Here is a 26261-nt window from a genome sequence, read left to right as displayed (position 1 = left end):
CTTTTTAAATAATAAGGTTATTTCAGCACGGATCACTCTCTGCATGAGTACCTAAAACTATTCCATCTTCTATTTCGGCAATATCGCTTCCTATTACTTATATTTCATAAATATGCCTCATTCACAGTCATTGGTCTCAGTCCTCAATTTGTAATAATTTCACCACAAACAGCGCTAAAACCTATCACTAAGTTAACCTCTAGTACAGGTGGCAACAGACCCATCCTCCACAAAAAAGACTGAAAGAATAATAAAGAACCCCAAAAAATTACTCTCCATTTCAATTTGCAGTTTCCCTTCATATAAAATAAAACTGAAAAAGTAAATTAAAATGTATTACTAACTCTTAAGTATCTTTCTAGTTTTTTTCCTCGCTGTAAATCTGCAACCGAATTGCAAAATCCACCTACCAGTAAATTAAATCAAGTATTGATTATTCGGTTGCTAACATAGTTCTTGTGTATGTTCGATTACATATGTACTTTTAAGATGATCGCTGGAAAAAAAAAACGCTGCCATAGTATTTTTACAAATTTCTTTAAAATGAACATTAACCATTTTTAAAGAGATATTTATCATTTTTTTCCGTTTATTAGTTTTATTTGAATTGGGCAACTTTAGGCAAGAGTTAAAACTTAACATCTTGAGTCAATAGATCTTAACAGTAACGATAAGTTTTATAGTTTACTAAATATAAGTTACAAAATATGCGGTGAAACTCAAACAAGTGCAGATTCTTCGTTTTTTTCCGTTTACATTTTTACCTCATCTTTAACAATACATGATTTCGGAGATTTCTTTTATTGCAGTTTGAGTAAGATTTTATCGGAAAATAATACTTATTTAGCCTGTGTAAAAGTGTTTTATTTTGATACAATAAATAGGTTTATCATCAAAATATTGGGATGCCCAGACTATTGAATTTTAATTCTACCTGTGCATACTTTGAATTATAGAAACATAGCGTTTTAATAACAGCTTAGGTGTACTTGTAAAACGTTATATTCAAAAGAGCAGGTTACTTAAGAGCGACAGGTATCATATATCATTAGCGATATAAGTTGGATGACTAGCAATACTTTGAAGGGGGGGGGGTAGTAAGATTTCCACCTAAATGGAACATATGCCGTGCGTAAATTTGTCGCAGACTTTCTATAACAGTTTATTTTTAAAATAGTTCAGTTGAAATTGAGAAATTGTTGATAAAAGTAATTTACTGTAAATCAGTTTCTGAAATTTATTTTTACATTATTAGATTGGTGAAAAAATGTCGATTTTTTTTTTTTTTTTTTAGTTGAACGTCAAGACATTTTTGCACCAATCTAATAGCTTCAAACAATATATAACAGTATTTTAAAATTATTTTTTTAGTTGAACGTCAAGACATTTTTGCACCAAGCTAATAGCTTCAAACAATATATAACAGTATTTTAAAATTATTTTTTTAGCAATTGGGTGCTTGCCTTACTCCGTAAAATACTTATTTATAATTAGGCACCGCCAAAACTGGGGGGGCAGGTCAGTACTTTTTGACGGACCGTCTTTTTAAAAATCTACCAAAAATCAGGTAATTATCCGATCAATACGAAATTTTCAGCGATTATTAGGAGAAGAATGAACTTTATAACAGTGTACTTATTTTTCATAAACGATATTTATATATATATTTTTTTTTGCTTACAAAACCCCCCCTTGTTTTGAAGTGGGAACAAATATGCTTAAAATAATCATCTGAAACTGAACAAAACATATTGTGTTGTTGTAAGGGACAGAATTATAGATTAAAAAAAAAAAAAAAAAAAATTGTTTGCATACCTTATTTTGACGTCTGAATATCAGAACTTCGATTGTGTTTAATTATCCCGCTTTTGAGTTTTGAAGTGTGAAATTCGGTGAATATGTTAAGTAAAATAATTAATTTAAGTTAAGCAAAACAAAAAAAAAAAATTTTTTATATTTATACGAAAAAAGCCATTTTAAAATTTTTGATAAATAAATTAACAATTTTTTTTTAGCGAGCCGAATAATGCATGACCATTATTAAACAGAGCTTGCTTTGAATAATCGATACAAAAAAAAAAAATTCGATAAATATTGTGCCCTTTGTGTTAAAAATAGCATCATTTTTTTCGATCTCGTTTGAAAACGTTTGCCGCCTTTCGACTACGGTGGACCAAACGCGCTGAAATAATTTTTTTTTATTCTGCTTTAAATTGCCCCTCCCCCCATTTTGGGGAGCCTGGCCCCCACACACATACACATTAAAAACCAAACTCATACAAATGGTCACCCATCTGGTACTGGCCAGCCTCAGCTTAATAATACATTGAAATTTTCGTCACTGAAAAATAAGTTTTTTTGGCCTGTTTAGTCTTCCATAGTTTTCGTCTCATCGAAAGAAAACGTAAACAGAGTCGATCTGAACTCTTCGGCGACGCGAAATATCTGGTTACATATATGAATAAGTGGAATTATTTGAAATTCAGGTACTTATATTATAATATTTTTGCATATTCTCTTAGAAAATCATCCTAAATCTTAGTTAGACAATAAATGAATAAATAAATTATTTCAAAAACCCTTTTTTTTAAATATTTAAGTACGTTTTTTGTGCAAGACAAAAAATAACAATTGTTAACTTTTTGGGAAAATTTAACATTTAAAATTGAATTAAAAATAGTAGAAAAAGTTTTACATTATTCTGTTTTCTATATGATAAAATTCAGGGTTTTATCTTTCTGGAAAAAAAAAAGTTACTCAGAAATAATGGATTTTAATAAATGTAATTTAGTTTTAAAAAACAACAACAACTTGATTTTGCGGCCATTTTTGGCGGTGCCTATTTATAATCAAAAACACCTTTAAAATTTTATGAGAATCCATATCAGTGTCGCTTTATTTCATACCATTCGTACTTTAAGCTAAATAACCAGAACTGTTGTCACTTTTATGGCATCGATACACTGCGTATATTCTTTTTCAAGTCCATTTCTCATAAAAAAAAATCACCTATTCTGAAACTGATGGAAAAAATCACGGAAACAAACATTTTAAATCTTGTATATCCGAGTTGATACTTTAAACAGGCTTCTAATTCATATATTTTTTTAAATTTCTTAAACAGTAGGATGTTTTTTTTTTGTTTTTTTTAATTTGTTTTTTAGCACATTAATTCATACAAAAAGATTTTGTGCTAACGTTCAGCTACAGCTATTAATGTGTAAAAGAGAAATCCAGTTTCCAACATGGATAGGAATAACAATTCGTGTATGCATATCTTCCGCTTAAAAACAATTTTATAAACTCCTTTCAAGATAAACCACGCAATTTTGAAGTCGGTCTTTTCCATATAGTTAGCTCATCATCGATACAAATAAAACTAGTTTCAAAGTTTACTGTTTTACTTGCACTTTATGTTGTGCAACTTATAAAGTCCTTATTTCTTTTGGTGCTAATGCACTTACTGATCCGAGCTACTTTTGAATCGTATTTCCAAGTTTAAAGTTTTGTCTTTTTATTCAATTGTAAGATTCGTACTAGCCAGAGGGTGATCCGGACGTAAATAATGGTATTTAAAAAGCCATTCTTAACATGGGGAGGGGAGGGTGTTTTGTACCTATTCTATACTTCAACCTTACAATTGAATAATAAAAAAAAAGCTTTAATTAAACTTGGAAATAAGATTTTTAAAAAATAGCGCGGATCTCTCTCTGCACTATCACCGTAAGATTAAAGTACAGACTAGGTACAAAACACCCTCCCCTCCCCATGTTAGAATGGCTTTTTAAATAATAACGTTATTATTTCAGCACGGATCGATAAGTGCACTACTACTCAAGATATGTAGCACTTCACGTTTTGTGAGACTGGTTAATTGATAAATTAATATTTTTATAATAGTTAAGCAGTCATGGATTCACCCTTTGTTTAACTATGAAAGTGAATGGTCATGGGTGTTAAATACTAGCATGAAGACTCGACGTTGCTCTGGATTCAATAACTAATAGTGCGCTGTTTTGGCTCATGTGATCCTGTCGTCTAGACAAAAAAGTTAAATCCCAAGATTTTTATGCTGTTTGATTTAAAAAAAATATATATAATGCCGTTCCATGAGTATATTTTTATTCTAAAAGTTGAATTACACTTTTTTTTTCATTCGGCCAATAGGACCGCAGAAAGCCTTCCGATTATATTTGTCAACACATGGGTACTGATCTTTAATACAGCCGGAGAAACAACTTGTTTATAACGCTCTTAATTAGTCATAACTTACGTTTATTCGATTCGAATGCAACTCCTTTGAAATTATTAGATGGTTATGCGTCCTTACAAAGGACAGATTTGAGACCATTTCCATTGACTTTCCTGCAAAGAAAAAAAAGAAAGAAAAAACTTTGCATATATTACTAATGCTTAGATATTTTAATTTGTTCAGGATAAATATAGTCGTTATTCCAAAAGTTAAAAAAAAAGTATTTAGGTACCATCAGTTAGAACCGAAACTGAAGCATTTAAAGCTGGTGACGTTACCACTGTACTAACGTAACACGCATATAAAATGATTAAAAATAAACTAAAATGAATGTACAAAATGTTTTCAGATTTCAATTCTGATCCACTTTTGATCCCCTTTAAAACAATTTTAACCGACTAAAGACCCATAAAGGAATGGCCAGTACAAAGTCCAATCATTTGAGGCGCCGTTCTGCGACTTTTGGTTTCGGAGGAGATAGTTTGAAAATATGGACACCGATATATAGCCGTTTATGTATTAGATTTCAATGTCTCCAAATATATATTTGAAGTTTTAAGGGAGATTATTACCCAGTAGCGCACCTAGTTTAGCATTTATATAATTTCGGAATCCCGTTCATTCTTTTCATAATAATACAATTAGTTTCGATGTAAATTCTTTAACATTTATTTTTATCGGTAAGGCCCTCCCCCTCACATACGCACAATTACATAAAGATTGAAATTCTATTTAAAACAATGTTTTTAAATTCTACTGAAGTGATATGAATACATGCATGTATCTCTTTAAAGATAAAACAAAAGCATTTTACAATTGATGATTCGTAAATTTATATCAAACGCATTAGAATGGCTCTGCCTAACCAGCCTAGCTTTAAGGTTTATAGCATTTTTTTTATATTTTTATGTTTTCTCGATTTAATGGTATCTACTATAGGCATTGATTATCGAGAGTACAGATTTAATAGAAGAAAAAAGTATATGAAAATTGGTAAATTAAATCAGTGTGTTGGGTGGCGAATTACATTCTAACATGTTTCATATAAGTTTTTTGTGTGTGGGGGGGGGGGGGGGTACCTTCACGACATTCGAAGCGGACTGTTCTTAAGTTTACGTTTTAGGTTTAGTTCCACAAACGTTGGTTTGGTTCAGATTCTGTAGAAGCGCCGTTACTGTTTCGATTTTAGTTATCGAATTTTATGCATTTATCTTTATCTCCTTCTCCAATATTTCAGTCGAAAGCCGAAAATGCATAGTTTATCTTGTCTTAAACGGGCAACAATCAACCTTATGAAATCCCTATTGTTTGGCTATAAGATAAATGCTGAACACTTTAATGGAAATCGCTTCAGACAAAGCATGCAGCCACTTGATGTGATGTGACAAACATACCACGCGCAGGTTTTGATGCTGCCGAAAATAAATCAAAGTTCCACTTTTTATATTCCTCCAGTATTTTCTGTTTATGAATTACGTAAAAGCATTTTTTTTCGTTTAATTTTGTAAGATCTCGACTTTTTAGTCAGTAGGATTTTCTTTTTATATTTAGACAAAATGAGTTTTTGTTAACAAAACATTGCTTTATTTTTCTGTAATAAAATCGCAAATTTAATAAAAATCAGTTTTAAATTTCATATGTGATTTTAAGAGATTTTATCCACGTCAGACACTGCGTCATTATTGAAAAAGACTGAAGTTCCATTCTAAGAGCAGCAACTTTTCAGAATGAAGATTGTTGCTGAACAACCAAGGGGATCCTACTAAAATGTTTTCTATATCAGAATCTATTCCATCTAACACTTATTGGAAAATGTTTGCCCATGAAGTAATAATTTTTAAATTCTTACATAAGTGACTTTGTCTGGAGCTATTTCCATTAAAGAAAATACAATTTCCCGAAGAATACATTGATATTAACTTTTTTATTAGTAATTTTTTTTTTTACAGTTAAGACAACAGAACGAAAAAGTGGTGGCAATCAAATATAATGGATAAATGGGTGACCAAATGCAATCTTTGATACTCTTCTACCTACCGGAATACTTTCTTGTGAACTTATTTTAAAACGTTTATTTGAAATAAAGTGTCTAGTTTTAAAACAAAAAAATCTAACATTAGATGGTCATTTAAGGAGTTTCAATCATCGCTTAAAATTCAAAAATTAAACGGAATATATTTAGAACGTTACATTTTTAAACATTTATTGGATTTATTTCTAACTTGACTTTTTTTTTTTTTTTAGCGATCGTCGAAACTCTTGATATAACATTCTAATGTTAGCCTTTTTTTTGTCACGAATTCAGACTCAACACTACTTTTGTTCCAAAGTAAATAAACGCTTTAAAATAACTCCAATCACAAAACACTATTTCCAGGTAAATAGAAGAGTAACTCAACTTGATTTTGGTAACTTTTTTGTGTTTAGTAGGTTGCCTCACGTTGCCCGGTCGTAAAATATGTTTAAATATGTTTTACTAATTTATGGTGACTTCATACTTATTACACAGCCAATTATATATTGATAATTACATTGTACCCAAAATATAGTAGTGATTTCAAAAGTGAAATATATTACTTGAGTGCCATAAGCTAGAATCGAAATCAAAACATTTGGCTCTTCATCCTTATTCGTTATCATATTAATCATTAACAGATGGATATCAAAACTCTAAAAATTGCCCGATGTTAACCTAAAAAATGTACGTGCGCATGCGCAGATACGTGTAATCGACTTACGCTTGCGAAGTTTTAATTTTATCAATTTTGATCTCTTAACATCTATTTTTACCGGCTAAAAACTAAATAAGATTTGTTTCACATGTCCGATTTCCTTATACATCAAAAGCCTTAAGTCTGTAGACTAAAACTTAACAGTAGCTTGGTAGAGATCATAGACAGGCGAGGTCTCTCACACACACACACACACACATATATATATATATATATTCGGTTTCCTAACTTCAAAATAGCCGTTTTTATTTTATTTTCAAATATTGTAGAGTCTGAATTCACGCGTGATATTCACAAACGATGCAGATGATTTGCTTTTTTTTTTTATGAAATGAAAACAAAGATAAAACTGATATGATTGTGATCAGAACTTTGGATTTCCGTTATTTCGCAGGCAATATTTGCATAAAACAAAGGATGGTATCTACATAATAAATGGGAAATGTCGAACAACGCGAGAGAATATTTGAAAAAGATTAAAATGAGTTTCACAAAAAAATAGTTTTTTTTAAATTTTTGTTGTGATAATTTTCGAAGGGAATCCACGCTTTTTACGAGAGATTGGAGATTATAGCGTGGAAGAAACGTTAGCCTGGGGAAGGATTATGGATTTAATCCAATGGATGTTTGGTGAACTATTAAAAACGGAATCTTTCGGGGTTTTTTTTGTTTTGTTTTTTAAATGTTTGTATCAGTTGGAAGCGATTAAAATTCTTTCAATAATAAACTCAGAATGTATTTCAAAATGGTAATAATTCTGACATTAAACGTCAGATTTGTTGAATGGTTCGACAGCGAAAGTTTTGTATACTTAACACCCAAGAAATCGATAAGCCAAACATACAATTGATCGACAATAAAAAATTATTTTTAAACTTCATAGTTTGTTCGCTTACTTTCAATCTTGGAGTTCGAATTTTAGAGGTGGCCACTAAATTTAGGCTAAAGATTTAAAAAAATCTTATTCTAATCCAACTGGAATACCTCTCCCGACTTAGCGTTAGTAGTACCGTAGGCATATTTTTTTAAAACTTTCTGAAAGTTTCTACCCTTTCCAAAATCGATCGCCAAAAGTTTTAAAAAAGAAAAAACTTATATCGGTATAGAAAGCACGAAGAAAATTTATTATTAGGAACTTATTCGCGTTGTATAGTTTTTCGGGTATGCTGAAAACGAATATCGCATACTTTTGCCGCACACGCTTGCGTATACAATGGCGACCACTTATGACAAAAATTACATTGAGTAATATCGTGAAAACTACTTGAAAATTTAAATGTGATATTCGTTTTCAACATACTCGAAAACTTTTAAAAGTAATCGGTTTAAAGGAAAATGTTAATGTGGGAACCAAGTAAAAATTTACCGATGTTTTATATAAACTGAAGTGATTTCGTGAATTACTCTTTCTGTCACTAAAGGGAACAGAAAAGTTGCATTTCAATATTTTAATTTACAAAACGCACACGTTCGTGCCGTCGACATTCTAGTTATTTTCATCTATTCATTCCCTCTGTCAGCTTTTATCTCCAGAAGAAAAGGGCAGGATTCTGTAAATTGTGTACAACACATTACGTGACTGCCGTAGGGCAAATAGCAGAATGCTTTTCTTTCAACTTTATTATTGTTAGAACTAAACTTCGAATAGTGGGAGTTGTCCGTGTTCTGGAATTTCTAACATTGTCAATTTTGGCAATTTTTTTTTTTTTAAATTCAAATTTGATTTTTTTTTCTTTTACTTGTTCATACTTTCATTGTGTACATTTTTTCCGTATCGATTAATCGATCTCCTGGTTTTCTTTATTCATATTTTATTCATCTGGAGTTAAGATTCTAACATTTACGCTGAATGATCTCAAGAGAGTGGGGGCGGAGATTGTTAAGGGTTTTAAAAGAAGTGATAGTCGTACAGCTGCGTTATGAAGGGTCGTAGAACTCGAACCGTGTACTCGGTGTATTTGAAGAGATGCTATGAGTATACCGGAAATCGCAAAGGTCAGGTAGTCAACACTGTTCTCTTGGCTTTATTGTGGAATAACGATCCTGGTTTCGAGTAACATGTATATATTTTACCATTTTTCAATTAGGTGTTTTAAACATATAGGTGGTAGAAGAATGCAAAAATATTAAGAAACAGAACTAGAAAAAGAATCTCAATTTATAAGTCAATAGCAAACGGTATTGTTAGATTCAGTTAATATTTCATCTGTAATATAACTTCTAACAATAGTTTCCAAAATTTATTTATGTGAAAGTATAGATTAATTAACAAAACTCTACTGCTGCTATTAAGAATGGCTTTCAAAATAAAATTATTTCAATAGGATCCGAAAACTGCACAAGTACAAAACAATGAAACTATCTATTGATTATTTTTGTGAAACAAATCAATATAAAACAGTTTTTTTCCTGATTTTATTCTTTATTTACTTGAAATAGACAAGTCGCCATTTTTTTTTTCAGGGCGGGGTCGTTTATTCTTCTGGTTACCTAAAGTTTACAACACCATCTTTACCCTTAATTTCAGCTTCCGTCTGAATTTACAAACTTTTCTAATTATTAGAAATTAAGCGTTACATGTTCCGATTGTGACGAAATATGAATTGTAGAAACCCAATCAACTCTTAGTCATTTTTTTTTTTTTTTTTTTTTTTTTTTACAATGAGATTCATTTTACTAACTTTAATGTAGAATTGTCCCTTGGTTTTTATTCCATCGCTGTTTTAACTAAAAACTGAACAAATGTTTACGGGATTTTAAGGCGGCGGATTATTCTTTTACACTAAGCTTTGCATAGATAGCTTAACACCTATCTAAAAATAAAAATAAAAATTAAACAGCAATATCTTTATTCATTTTTTTTTTTTCATCAACTCAAAACAAATTTTCGATTAAGTTTTTCTCTTAAAATAGCATTCGATTCCGAATTGATTGGAGAAGGCGCAATCTTCCGGCAACCTTAGCTAAATGAACACCCACCAAAAAATTGAACAGAATGATCTTTCGAAAGTCAACCAGTCTTTTCTTTTTATATTTGTTTTTATTATTAATTTATTATAAAACATTTTTGGGGTGAAAAGCTTTAATTTGATCCTTCTAATTTTTTCATTGATAACGGTATTTCTGATACTTTTGGCGATTTAGTATCTGTCTGAAGTCGATACTGTGGTATTACTGGTCGTAATATCATTATACTGTCTTTAAATGAAGCGCTCCATTTACTATCTTTTAATGGTCAATTCAGTGGAAGAGGGGCGTAATAACTTGGATTTTCTGTTATTTTCTTAGGCATATTTTTCCCCCATCCCCCCCGCCCGCCATATCTATTCTGCTGTGATACCATCTCTCAGGTATTAACTTTTGGGAGGATGTGCTAGTAACATAGGGGACTATTTTTTTTTTTATAGTCCTATCTTCATTGTATATATTACAGGAGATATTGTGAATATAGCGTGAATGGGGCTGATATTCCGTAAAATCGACAAGCAAAACTGAAAGTGGTGGGATTTTTTTTCTAGCATTTTCGTTGCTACACGTACTAATTTAGTGGATGTATATGAAGGAGATGCGTCCGTGTTTAGCTATCTTCAACGCGTCTATTTACAAATAATGCCCAAAAGTAAAGATATTAGTGAGTATTCCAGAGGGTACATTATTTTTCGTTTGTATTTTAGGCAGCATATACATCGCTGAACGCAAAAGGAATTTGGCGCTTTTATTTTTATGGCAAATGAGGAAAAATATTCAATCTCGGCATCATTTTTTTTTATATATATATATATATAGAGTGACCCCCCAAAACGGGCTCAAACTCTAATTAGGCCCCGTATCTTAGTGTTTTGTCCGAATGAAATATAACTTTGGTCTAGTTTATTATATTCAAAACATCACATCAAAACACTAGGGGTCTTTGGCCGTTTTCTATCCGTTCTACAGCATGTTCTAGATATACTTTCTATGTTTTGGGGGTTTTTTTGGGGGGGGGGTTCACCCTGTGTGTGTATGTGTGTGTATATATATATATATATATATATATATATATATATATATACACACACAAATGATTCGCTGAGTATGAGCTATACAAAGTATGGCGACAACTTCTGCATTCTTAGTTGCCATTTAATCTATAATGGCCATGTGGATGTAATATGAACAATAGTAAAGCCGTATACAGCATAATAACGTTGACACATAGGTTCTCGTCAGATCACAAAGTTAAGCAACGTTGAGATGGCTAATACCAGATGTGTGAACATTTGGGAATTTAAGCACTATGTGCTCTCCGCTTTTTTCGGAATTGTTTCATTTCGTCTTGAACCTCCATGTAGCACTTGTATTTAACAATGCTGAATAAAGAGGAATGCGGTTGGAGATTGCTCAAATCTTGCCACATAAATTCCACGCGGAGGCACAGTTACAGTAGGTATCTATATTTAAAGGCCGAAGAAAGCTATAGTAAAGCAGATGAGACAAATGTGTTCGTGCATATACAGGGTGGCCACAAAGTCACGCACCAATGTTAATAAAAAAGAAAAGTTAAAAAATTAAATTCAAATTTTATTAATAAAAAATAAATATTAACATTGGTGCGTGACTTTGTGGCCACCCTATATATATATATATATATATATATATATGTGTGTGTGTGTACACTAGCAGGCCGCCCGGCATTGCCCGGTCGTAAAATACATTAAATATGATAATTTGATTAATGCAGATTTTGTATTTATATTATATTGGACTCCATATATACTAATGATTTAAAGTTAAAAAATGACTGCCACCACCAAGAATCGAAACCAAAATTATTTACTTTTACCTTTGACGTTAATACCCGAGCTATGAAGATATGTTTGCACGGCTAAACATTTAAAACGGAACCAATAAATATTACGTTACGCATTCATATTGCCGTCGTTCGACTTTCATCTGGCAAATTTCATTTTTAATGTTCACTTTTGCACTGGCTAAAACGCAAATATATTTCGCATGGGTTCGAATACCCTATATACTAAGTTTTATGTCTGCAGATCAAAAACTGACAAAGGAGTTTCGTAGGCAAAATATTTGAAACAAATATATATATAGAGAGAGAGAGAGAGAGAAAGGTTTGTATTTACTATAACCTTTTTTATGCAAATATAAACCATGCCGAATATCTGCATGAATATAATTACACGTAATAGTTACAAATGATCATCCCATGAGAAAACTGAAAAAAAATAATTAAAATGAATGTTTAAAAGAATATGAAAATTAACTAGATCTTTTGCAGATGAATGCAATTCCACGACCCATATATAACTAAGTTGTATTTTCTTTTTAAATAGTTTTTAATATGAATATTAATACACAGAAAATCCAAATTTATAGGGTGTGTGTGTGTATATATATATATATATATATATAATCAGACACTTTCTCGAAATTCGATTGTTTCTATCGATAGTTAGCAATTTTACGCAGTCGGTCAGCAACTACACTTAGGCGAATTATCCTTGTTTATATAAACCTTATCAACTACCGAAAAGCGGTCCAACCGTTTGTACGACGAGTTCTGCCTTATCCTTAATAGCATATTGCGATTTCACCATTGCTCCAACTTGGCGTATATTTAATGAATATTTCCACTTTTAACAAATTCTGAACATTATAAAATGAGATTTTCACATGTCGTACTCAACATCTATATTGTAATCACGGAAAGATGCCATAATGTGCCTTGTGTTTCCAAATTTTCACCCATTTAATATTGACCAGATTCAAGGTCGCTTAACTTCGGTGATCTAACGAGAACTGGTGTTTTTACTGTCGTTATTCATAGGTAGAGTATGTATTCCTGTTAAAACTCTGAGTTTGTATTTCACATGTAGATAACCTAAAATAGTTACCGGATGCCCCTAGTAATATTCGATAATAAGCTTCCCGATTGAAGAGTAATCGATAGGCACTTACTTCACTCGCCTGTTAATCGCAAATAATCGATAAATGTAAGCACTTGTTGGCTATCTTCATATTTCTTTTTATCTTTCTCTTACATGCTGTTTTACGAATCTTCATATTTGTACGTGTGTACCCTTCAGTCCTACCTCATATCAAACACCCACCCGATATATTGACTACCCAAAAGACGGAACATTTAATGCATAACAAGATAACAATTTTAAGTACTTGAAATTTCAAGTACTTTATTCGAAATTTGACAGATTTAATATTGATTGCTACTTTAAATGGTTCGGGTTTCAAATCTCAGCGTGAAAATATTTGCTAAGTCTAACAACACTGGAGAAGTGTAAGAAAGTGATACAGCTCTGTGCAGGACTATTCTACACACACGCACGCGCGCGTTTCTCTCTATATGTAAAAGCGTTCTATGCATTTGAATTGAAATATGTAAGTTTAAAGTTTATTACAACGCAGATTAAAAAAAAAACAAAAACATTTGTTTAAAATCAACCAAGTATCGCCGATATAGTCTTCATCAGGAAAAAAGTTTGTTTTTTCTTTCCTTGTTGCATGCCTACTTTGTGGTCTCATGCCACGAGGAAGTAAAGTCAAAGTGATTTTATTTCTGACGAAGATGTATATCGTCGAAACTTTAGATTTTAAATATAGAAAAGCTTATTTGAAAGTACTGTAGTGCACTAGCTCAACTTTCTCTCTCTCTCTCTCTCTCTCTATATATATATATATATATATATATATATATATATATATATATATATATATATATATATATATATATATAATAATGAAATATATTTATATTATATATCTCAACAGACGAGTAAAACAAACAAAAATAGAATTCAACACCTGAATAAATTTAAACCAAGATATTTCGGTTGATTCGTTTGACCATATTCATTTAAGACATTGAATTATCTGGGTTAAACTTTAATGTATTTGTCTTTTTGACCAGGCAGGCATGCCTGTATATTATTCCATGAACTAATGTTCCATTTTTATATCTGACGCTCATCTGCGTATATGTTATGGATAGATAGTTGACTTTTTTTTTCTTTTTTTTTTCCTGGATAGATCGTCATCTCCTTATTTATCCTAAAACTACACAATCTAGCGTATTTTGATAAGTCTATATAAGGGGGGAGGGGCAATTCATTATCCTAAGGCTTGTGTTCGTGATGATTTCCTAATAAAAGTTATGTCGTCAAAAATAACCCCGACATTTCATAGTTTTTTAGTTCTCAAATCAATCACTGTTTTATAAGTAATTTGTTTTGTTTTTTTAGTTTTTGGTGCTTATGCACTTTTGTTACCGCGCTATTTTAAAAAGAATAGCATTTTCAAGTTACATTCAAATTTTACGATATCTTTTATATTAAATTGTTAAATGAAAGTAGAGAATAGTTAGAAAACACGCTCTCCTCCCCAAGTTAAGAACAGCTTTCTAAATTTTATTTCAGCACGGTAACAAAAGTGCATAGGTACCGAGTTTTTGTACGCACCACCTCCATTTTAAGTATTCCATATTCTGTATTATCGATAAGAGTTCAGTGACCTTCTAAACGTCACTTGAATTAATATAATATGTTAATATAATAGTTAATATTGAATTAATATAATAGTTAATATTGAATTAATATAATAGTTAATATTGAATTAATATAATAGTTAATATTGAATTAATATAATAGTTAATATTGAATTAATATAATAGTTAATATTGAATTAATATAATAGTTAATATTGAATTACTATAATAGTTAATATTGAATTACTATAATAGTTAATATTGAATTACTATAATAGTTAATATTGAATTACTATAATAGTTAATATTGAATTACTATAATAGTTAATATTGAATTACTATAATATAATAGTTGAATTAATATGTTAATATAATAGTTAATATTGAATTAATATATGTTAATATAATAGTTAATATTGAATTAATATAATATGTTAATATAATAGTTAATATTGAATTAATATAATTAATAGTTCCAAGCTAATGCATATTTCAAGTGCTAGTATTTCACATTTTCAAGACTACACGTTTTGGTATCTTTAACAAGAGGTAGTTAATTTGGGTATGGAGTTATGGCTTCCGAATTCTGTCGTTGGTTATCAAACTGTGCAAATATATGGAAAATTTAAATGTAATACCTGCAACCATCTTGCTGCCCTACTCCAACCCAGGTTACTCTCTGGATGAATGAACATTCGGCTACTGGAACGACAAAAACCATCTGATTGTCCTAGGGATGATGGATGCCATGGGCTGGTTTGCTTAGAGCCAGCGTCCTTCGTTCGCTCTAACCAGCCTGCTCCAGCAGCGGGTCAGTTTCGAGATCTAGATGACTGAGATAACGTTCTTTTCTATACAGCATATAGTATTCTCAAATGGTTACCCTTCTGGTACTGGGATAGTTCAACGTTGTTTAATATCAGTGATTCAACGTGATTGTGTCTTTTTGCGCTTTATAAATCTGTTCCCTATCACAGCAGTTTGTTTAAAGTGAACATAGGTAAAAACAAATGTCATGAAATCACTTTCACGATTCTCCGTTTCCTGTTAATAAAATTTGTTGGGTTGGATTATTATTGCCGAGAGAATTCACAGATCAATAATAAAAACATGTTTCCTTTTGTGGAATCATCCAAAACTAATGATCCACTTTTCCTTGGGGCGATAAGAATCATAAGCCCCCGCATATTGATTTGTCTCGAGTCTAACAAAATTTATCTCCAATCTTTGCGTTTCTGTTATCTTCAACTTTTCCGCTGATAATGATGGCATTTGACCAAACAAATAAAAACTAATTTTAAAATCAGCATGATTTTTCCGACGCCAAAAAAATGTGGATAACAATTGTATGAAACTTAGAAGCGTCTCACGGGAATTAAAATCAATTTTATTTATAATTCGAAGAATGGATACAATTAATTCTCCGAACAGAAGTTTTCTACTACTTCGTGTTCTCCTTCCAAATAGTAAAATCAATATATGATTAGCAAGACCCGTGAAAATTCCAGGGAATGAGAAATATATTGAATCAACAAATGTTTGGCTAGATTTTTCTGCGTAGCGCAAAAATATTTTAAAAACAGAAAAATCAATAAAACGTTGCAAGTAGTTTTTCATTTCTATAAAAAATGTTATTCATTGTATTTTAAATATTAAACTGATCCAAATGGGGATAAATTAATAAGTACTAAATACTCGGAAAGAAATATTGTGCTACATAGTTCAATAATAAAAAAAAATCAAATTGTAAGAGATGATCTTCAATTTGCTCTTTCAGTTCAGCATCTTTTGGAAGACAACGTTTTTCTTTTTTCTCTTTTTTTTCTTTCGAATGCTCTCTTTTTGCCGTAACATTTCTATAATCTGTGGAGAATCGCTACACATCGAAATGAGTTCTTTTCTTGTAACATTATAACCATGATTCTTATGATATTCGAAAACAAGGCTACATCAAAGAGGAGTAACTCTCATATTCTTATCTATGGTTTTCAGATTGATCCTTTTAAAATCAAATTTCGCGAATTTGGCTATTTTTTTTTAAAATATTATTTATTTATTTATTTTGAATCAGTTTGGCTTTCAAAAAATTATTTAACCTTTTTCAAAGCGTAACGTACGGACTAAGGAATGGACAAGCAGAACATTATTTTGATAGTAATACATACCTTTTGACTGCTTATTACACTTTCCTTTAACGATAACACATTAATGCTTTTGATTCCACAAAAGATCTAAATTTTAACGCTTAAGCTTAAGGCGCCTTAAGATTTTAATTCGGACAATTTTCTTAGATACATGTGAATCAAACTTGTAAATCTGCGGCAGTTGGATTTTTGTATGGATACTTTTGTCTATAATATACATCCTACGCTTAAAATTCAGCAAAGATACTGAAATTTGATGTTTAATATTCATAATTGAGTGTCTCAATTTTCACAAATGGCCTCCACTCTTTTTTAATCATTTGCATAAAATACATTGAACTAAATATATTACATTTTATCCTCATCTTTGATTTATAATGATCAGTTAATTAGTTCAGAAGAAAATATTTTATATACAAATATATAAACACACATATATATATATATATATATATATATATATATATATATATATATATATATCGTGCCAAGCTGTATTATAATTAAACATTTCTGTTCGTTTGGTCAATTGTAGGCTCAAGACTTCTTCACCAGAAATACAACTAACTTAACTACTACTAATCACATTACTATTAGCAAGGATACCATGCGTTGTCAGGGACAAAATTCAATATATGTTTTCTCTCTTCCTTACTCTTTCAGTTCTCCTTTACTCTCTCATCCACTTATTTCTTCCATGTCCAGCCCATTTCGCTCTTCATCTATACACACTTTTATAGATTATTCGAAGCATGAATCTACACAAGAAAAATAAATCCTTGAAATGAGTTTTACAGCTTTAGTTCATACATGAAACCGGCTTGAATACTGATGCTACGCTTGAAAAATCTCTACCAGTTAAGGGTCAAAAATTTAATAATTTTTCTGAACTTTATATTATTCATCCAGAGCAATGCTGGTCAAAAACTATCAACTTTGTGGGTGTTTGCTTTTTGTAGTTCTAGAGTTTTAGCTGAATAACCATACAGACCACTATTTACATAATAAAATAGACCATCCGGACATATACAATTTATGAAAGATCCCATAATATTTATGGTAGTAATAAATAAAATGCATTGACTTTTTTTTATTAATGCCAAGCACGAACGCAGGCTACACAATATTATTGGTAACATTATTTAAAATATATTATTATATATAGTTTATATATTTGCAGATTTATTTCATTCATATACACATTTCTAGTCATAAAACGTTTTTTATGGTTTCTGTACTTGACTAAAATTAGTATATGTTCTCCAAAATCAGCGCCATTTGACACTGGAAGTTATGTAATTATCTCCCTTGAATAAATTCAAAATACAAGCAAAAATTGCTCTTATAAGATGATTATCAATAATGGAGATTCGGCCCCTGTATGTCTGAATCCGATAAACTTACGTATATATTGTTTAACTGTCTTTCAATGCTCAATTCAATAAAACAAGTGAACTATTTGGCGACGACTGTAGATTTCTAGAACGCGTCTAATTATTTACATGCATTTTTTAACCGGGCAATTACCGGTTTTCTTGACGACAGTCGGTTTAGAAGAACTGCTTTGGGTTTTGGTGATTAACATGAATAAAATTTAAATAACGCTTTCAAGTTGTCCGTGTCTTAAATAGAATCAGAAGAATGTTATGTAAATAGAATGCTCTAGCAAACACGTTTCTACCTACCGCAATTACACTGCTATTAATACATGCTAACGACGTTTTCTATTTACAACAAAAGAAGAATAAAAAAAGTGAGTTTTTAGCGGGAAATACTTTCAGCCTTGTGCCTATTTAATATCCTCCCCATGAGAGCAGTCAAAATGCAGGAAATAAACGCGGAAAACAATTAGATCTAAATAAAGAGGGGTTACTCTGGTTTAAAATACGAATTGTCTCGCTCTAGACGGATTTCTCATTCACTGGCGATGAAAAAGGTTGAAGAGTTCCACTAGAACAGATACTACACTTTGCTGCAGGCCAAAAGACCACGGATGGTCAGTTGGTAATGTTTCAGACCTACACCTTCAGGCTTATGTCAATCGTTTCTCCCAGTCATTACAGCCTCCTTCGTGAGGTCACTTGAGGCGTTTCTGCTAATAAATCCGACGCGTCCGATCTAACTTTTTTTTTTTTTCTAATCGTCCAGATTGCGTAGTTTTCGGAACTGGATTTCATCATATTAAACCGATCTCAAGTTCTTTCCACGTCTTTTGTGGAAAGAAGGGCAACTACTTACACTGAATCTTTTTATTATAGATGACATCATTACTGCTTCAAGTATCCCTGCTAACACTGATTATGAAAGGCAAATTTAGATGAAACAGATACAATATTTTAGGGCATAACATATTTTAATATAGACGTGGAAGTCCCTGTGGAGTTAAATTAAATTTCTAATCATGATAATTGAGCAAAATTAGAAACAATTAGCGCGGTCTCTTTTGTAAAGAAGTTAGATGTTTATTACACTTCGATATTTTGCAACGTTAATTTTCTATGATTTTATAGACATCAGAAAAGATGGGAACTAATCAATTTAAACAAAACTACTTCGAATTAGACACCTCCTTTTTTTTTTTTTTTTTTTTTTCTTTTTTTTTTTAGCGCATAAAACCTTTCATAATTGTTGGTCCTATTTTAGATGCTCATTGAATAAGAGCAAAATATGTAATTTAGTAGAGAAGCTAACTACCAGAGGTCGCTTCAGTGCTATCGAAATGTTTTCGTGTATGAAAAGTTCGAGACATGACCGCATTCTAGTATATTGAAAAGAGGTTCATGGAAAATCAGTTTGAGCACATCTACACGTAGTTTTCGGTGAAGTAGAAAAATTGAAATTTGATAGCAACTGACACGTTTTATGTCTATATCATCACTCGATGGCAATTTAACGATCGTTTGGTCATAAACTCGGTATTTAATTTTGATTTTTGCAGTTTTCATGGTCATATTAACGTTGTATCCGCGATATTGGGCATTCTTCTGGTAAGACAGTCGGTTAATGTTCCTAATTTTACACATACACGCATGCGCGTGCACGCACACATATATTAATACTAGCAGGTGTACTCGGCGTTGCCCTGCATTAAACATAACGTTAAATTCCTTTAAAAAAATGTAAACAAACGGAAATAAACTGAAACATATTGCATGCGAGTATAGATTTTCTAAGCAGTTCACTCCTTGTAAGTAAATAAGTAAAAAAAAAAAATCTTCGAGCTGAGATCGAAGCCAAAATTTAGATAAAGTGAGTCAAGTACGATGATCATTGCACTAGCATTTAAGTGTTTTCAAATATCTTATTCTAAACATAAAGAAGCTGTCACATTTCTCGACCACGCATGCGGAGTCGTTAAACAGTTGACAATTCGATAAAAATTCTACGACCCCTGTGTACCAATTGCTTATTTTGACCTTTATCAGCTTTATTATTCAGATGAAAACCAAATGTTTTCCACATGTCTGAATATCCTATATACCAAATATCAAGTCGTTGAGTATTAAGGTTGAGACTTGTCCTCTCACACATACACACACATTATTACTTCATATATATATATATATATATATATATATATATATATATATATATGTGTGTGTAATATAAAAAAATTAACCTGAGACTAAAATGAAAGAGTGGATAGGAATATAAACGAAGTTATTAGAATTAAAACAGAAAATGTGTTGCCTTATCTTTCCTTGTTTATTCACATGGTTACCCAATGGTTAATATAATTATTCTCCCTCTCTTGTCGTATACGTGTGAAATTTTGTTATTTCTACATGTATTGACTACATATAGGCTACGAGTGTTCTAAGTTCAGATTAAACATGTACGCGCATATGCAAATATTTTTACTTGGATAAAGTGTTACACTATATAATATATAGATAACTCTGATTTATACAAACATTATTTGCAAGCATATTCGGCCACAGCTATGAATTAGTCAGACCTCTCCAGGCTTAATGCCGAGCTCTGTATAGTTAATATAGATACATCCGGGGTTTTATTCATTAAATGGAGTTACGACAAACAGATACACACGCACATATAAAAGTGAACGTGTATGTGTGTACATTTCCCTAGCAATGACTGTCAATTTTAAGTCTACAGGTTCGAAATATGATATACAGGGTACTGAGTTTTGGGAAAATTTATGTGATCGGGTTTTCGCCCAGAAATTTGGCTGTTAAGGGGTCAAAGTTCAAAGATTTGACCTTTGAGAACTCTACCAAACTTCTCCGACAATTTTGGGTCTAAACACTTGCGATTTTAGATATAGGTTCCTTGGACATGGATCTAGCTTAATAACTTGATTTGAGCCCAAAATAATAAATGTTAAGGGGTCATAATAGGGATCAAAGTTTTTAAAAAATTACCGCTGCGGTCTCTACCAAATTACTCAGAATTTCTGGTCTAAACATTTGTAATTTTACATAAAGGGTATTCAGAGAAAGGGCAAGCTTTTTAATCGGTTTGGGTCGAAAATTTGAGCTACCAATATATGTGTATGTATGTTTGCATGTCTGCCTAAAACTTTCGACAGAGGCGACCGATTTTCACAAGATCAGTATCGTTTTTAAGCGCGACCTTTCAGACGACAAATATCGAAAAATTGGCTAAAAACATTAATATCTTCACCTTCAACTAGGCCCTTTTCTACAGATAGGGGTCGCTTTTCTTTTTCGCCGATATTGTCGAAAGCCATCCCCTCTTTTCGATTATCTAGCCTTAATTTAAAAGTACGTCACTTCCGATTTGGTGGCGGTCGTAACGGCAAAGTCGTCAGGTCCTCCCCCGTTCTTTTCCTCCTTCGCGGTACGGGTTCGAGCTTGCCTTCCTACTACCATTATTTTTATTTTTTTTTTTTTTGCTCAACATACACCTCCAAACACCCTAGCAACGCCGGGCTGAAATGCTAGTATATATATATATAATGAGAGAGATTGCTATGTATAATGGAGCGAAGGGTATGTATTGGAAAGATTTTTTTCCTACGCGAAGAACGCGCATGCGTCAATGAGACAACTTTTTCTTCAGATAATTAAAACGGACTTTCTATTAACTGAGACAGCAAATAACTTGCGTTAAAAAATTAAATTATTTGCATATAAGGTCGAAAGATTTTTGTTGTAATAAAATTGACGCCAGAATATTTCGCAATTTGTTAGCTCCAAATATAAATAAAACATTTACGCAGCTCGTGTCAGTTTCAATTTCACACGCTCAAAATGAAACCTTTTTCCATGGCCATGCGACAGAAACGTTGGCGTAATCAGAACTGATTTTACGTATTTTCTCCATTTTCAAGAATATTATTTCTTTATTAACCGTTATCTTTTGTAAATACTTTCCACATCATTTCGAAAACTGATGGGGTATTAGCAATATGGTGAATCAGATGGAATGGAGTCTTTTTATATTTAGCTGAGAGAAGATTGGTGTGGGGTTAAGCATTCAGAATTTTTAAACGATTGCGGATTGAGTTTATTCAAAGCCAATATCATGGTATTTGAATAACATATCGATTCAAATAAAATCGTTCTAAAAATGAGCTAACATTAGTATGTAATGCATTTACTCAAAATGATTGAATAAGGTTGGACATTTTTAGTTTGACTTAGATGCTTGGATAGACAAATTCATTGTCGATTGCTGTTTGTTACGTCTGAGTACTCGTATATAACCGTACTAGAACACCTATTCAAGGACGGGTAAAATTCAATGTATCAAAGAGTATAGCACTACACTCCTTACGAAGATAAAACTTCCGATATTATGTAATCAAACCATATGTCTATAATTCTTAATTTTATTCAATATCATGCTATCGCTTAAAAAAAAGGTCTAAAATGTTTCGCTTAAGGGATTATGCTGAACTTGAAATTCAGAATCTTGCTTGATTCGTAAAGAGAAAAAGTAATCCGGTTTTGTACCCTGTCAAGTTTGGAGAGACCGCTCCAAACAACTCTCTTCAGATGTGGCAGGAGTACTTTATTTTAGGACGTATTAAGCTTCTAATATGTTGAGGATTGCTTATTTTCAAATCGTTATCGTGTAGTGATTTTGAGCTTCCTCGGCTGTTGCTCGGCTGAGAATCAGATCTAATCAGTCAATAAACGACGACTAAGCTATTTATGCTGCGTGAATGTCTAATGTTCTATTTAAAAAAAATAGGTAAACGCGAACATTATGCAAATGATTCTGATCTTGCCAATTGGGGGGTAGTTTGCTTTTATTTTATCACACAATAAACGATAAGGATTCTCGCTTCGGTGGAGAGGAACTTTCTCGAATTAGCTTCATTAAATCACTTAACCCCCTTCTCTCAAGTCAGCAAAGCTCCATTAAAATCCTATTAAAGAGAAGTCATGACATCTTGACTCCGGCAAGTTTTATGTTAATTACTGTCATAAAAGAAATATTCTCTGTATGAACATCTGATTAGTATCGTTCTTTCGAACATGTTGAGGGTAAATTCTCTTCGAATGCAAACGACTACATTCCATTATCGCCCAAGAGAATACTAGTCGATGGAATTAAAAGCGTGGGTCTGGTAGAACGTGATTGGACGAGCGCAATCAAGTGATAGTATTATTCTAACCAGTAAAAGCTGTTGGCGCATAAGTCCAAATGTGCAAAATACTACGTAGTATGTTCTTCACAATCGTCATATATATATATATATATGTATCACAACTCATCAGTGCCGCTAGACTAGCATCTCTCCCAAGCCAAGGATTGAACCTAGAACCGTCGTGTTGACAGTCGGCAGTTCTCCCACTCGACCATGTAAGCGACGCCCGTAAATAACTCGTCAGAATGTCTATGTAAATAGACACCCGCCACCACTTTTATAGTGCTCAAATCGCCTGTTTGTAAACAAACAAACAACGAGCTTCGCATTTTTCAGCCAATTAAGTAGCGGGTGAGATTATTTACGACAGTGCTCTACCCAAAGAAGGGGGGCTTAAAATATATTTGTAGTCATCGACATACAGTCCTGTTTCGTTGTATCACAACACATCAGTGCAGCTAGACTAGCCTCTCTCCCAAGCCAAGGATTGAGCCTAGAACCGTCGTGTTGACAGTCGGCAGTTTTGGAACGTAGTATGCAACCAATCTACCCACAATTACTTGATAAAGAATATTTTAAACATTCTAGCCGTGTGCTGTTATTCACCAATACCTAAACATTCCAGCTACAAAAAAGATGATTGTCATCACTATTTACACGTTAAATACTGCTCTTGTCAAAACTTGCTCATTTGCATAATAAAGCATAATCACGTTGACACCTCAGTTCTCATTAGATCACCTTCGATGTTCCACTGTCTAAAATCAAAAACTTAGTCGATGTACATGCACCCAACTCTCATTCTAGTATATTTTAAAGAATTACGGCTTCCTAAATCTTTTTATACGGAATTTATTCGCGTACTCCTCTAATTGTGGCAGAAATACTTCTATACGGGTGAGTAAGGTCTCACCATAAGCATGTCATGATGGATTAATTAATAAGTTTTAAAAATGTGTTACTGGTATATTGTGACCATGCCACTATTATTTGTTGTAAAACAAGCGTTTACATCGATTAGCACGACGATGTGCCACAAGAGTTAGAAAGTGAGGTTTGCACAGCAATTTAACATTTAAACTTCTGCATATCAAGTCAGTCAGGGAAGCGGGCTGTAGGAAAGGAATTCCAAAGTCTAACTGTTCGAAGGAAGAAAGTATTAGAGTAGAAGGTTTTCTTACATTAAGTAGCCTGAACAGTGGAGGAGTGTGGTTTTTGTTGCTAAGCAGGCTTAACAATTATTAGGATCTTGTAATTGTTTAAGTTGAGCAGCTTAGTCTTACTAACATTAAATATTACAACCCATTTACAGTCCAATCAACTGTGGTCTGGAGGTAATTTTCTAAGAATTCTGCGATATTCTTGTACTTGTGTACATCCGTTTTCAATCGTGCATGTTATAGACTATTGAATTTGGTGCCGAGATAAAAATAAAACCTGTTGATGGCTAAAGTTATCTGTGTGCTACTTATTTATAATAACTTGTTTTTCATTAAATAATCTCAAGATGATTGAAATGGCAAACCACGTGTTAGGACGCTTTTTGCATTTGCGTACAAAACCGTTAAAATCCTGTTTCTCAATGGAACTATTAACTGTTTTGTTCTCAGATTATAAAACTATAGAAATATATTTTTATTGGAATCCTTTGAGATGAGTAATTCTTATATTTATTTGCGGACTGTTATCCTCATCTTCATAATTGTTGTTCCGTGCCTGTGGCGAAGTGGGTAGACGTTGAATCTCTACCGTTCAAGGTAAGCATTGTCTGAAGATAACGGTTTTAATCCTATCCAAAGTAGGCCAGAGGATTAGTTTGCCAAAACCTAGTGAGACAAATACTATGGAAAGAAGTAATTACTGAGGATACAGTTAAGACTCGGCATTCCTATCCCATTGCGGTTAACCACCTGAAGAAGGCCAGAGGAATAGTTGACCGTAACGTGGTGAAACAACTAACACTATGAAGATGAGGAACAGTCCGCAAATAAAGAATAGCAATCTATTATTCTCTTCAACAATTACTGAAGCATCTTCCAGTACATTGTCTAGTTTTGCATGTCATGTTTCAATTTGGAATAGCAATGCCATTATGTCATGCATAAGTTAGAAATCACATTTTCCGATGCCCCATTGTAATATCATGCTAAGTTTGAATTAACTTTTTTTTCCTTCAGTGCTAAACTTGCAAATTGAGTGAATGTGTTATGAACACCCTTTTTTTCTTATTCTGTTCGTTCTAACAAAGGTTGACCCAACAACCTTTTGATTAGTGTCGTATTCACTATTCGCAAATGCACAAATCTTGCAGCATTCCAAAGACTCGGATTCTTTTGCGTTCTAATTATTCCAATTGTTCGACTGACTCCATTATTACTATAATAATGATGATGATGATAATTGTTTCCACCAGGAACATTGTGGGAGTTGCAGTCTTTGCTATTCTACACTTCCCTTAACATTTTAATTTCTGTAAATTTTTTTTTTTTTACCAAAAGAATGTTTCGCAATATTATCTGACAAAATTCCTTTCACATATTTTTGTTAACAGCTTGTGTTAAAATGGCATTCAGAGATAAATTGAGAAGTTTTTATAAATTGATTAATTAGGAATTGTCTACTCATGAGACAATAGCTTATATATATATATTTCTTTCATCTATCAAGTCTCGTCCGTCGGTCTGTCAAGCTCGAGTTAAAAACCTTATTCAATCATTACTACACAAATTATATGCATGCATTTCATTATAGAAATGGCTGGACGCATCTATAAGTGCAGCATGATGGGGTTTGATCCTTCGATTCTTGGTGATCAATAAGTCTGCGGTTCACGTTGACAGTTTGAGTTTTGTTATTTTGATAACCCGTCGTAGCAATTACTTTCCCCTTAGTTTCTCTCGTTATAGGGGTTTTCTGTTTAATGATAGACCTCGTTATTAATAAAATACTAGCAGCTTTTTGTCAACTCTTCAATCTAGTTGATCGTTTTCAGCTCTTTGAACTTTGGTGGCAATATGGCTTTTTTGGTCAAGAATAAAGTATAAGTAAAAAT

At 32.2% G+C, this 26261-nt stretch overlaps 1 protein-coding gene across 1 annotated transcript in view; it reads left to right on the top strand.

Annotated features, from left to right (window-relative positions):
- LOC145260380 (cadherin-related tumor suppressor-like) overlaps positions 1–26261 on the top strand; it is a 736127-nt gene that overhangs the window by 6959 nt on the left and 702907 nt on the right. The window lies entirely within an intron of this gene.

The sequence above is a fragment of the Euprymna scolopes genome, chromosome 3 (genome assembly GCF_053919585.1).
Source record: "Euprymna scolopes isolate OS-2025 chromosome 3, ASM5391958v1, whole genome shotgun sequence".
NCBI classification, from domain to species: Eukaryota; Metazoa; Mollusca; class Cephalopoda; order Sepiida; family Sepiolidae; genus Euprymna; species Euprymna scolopes.
Note: the sequence above shows the minus strand (reverse complement) of the source record. Positions and strands in the feature narration are given on the sequence as shown.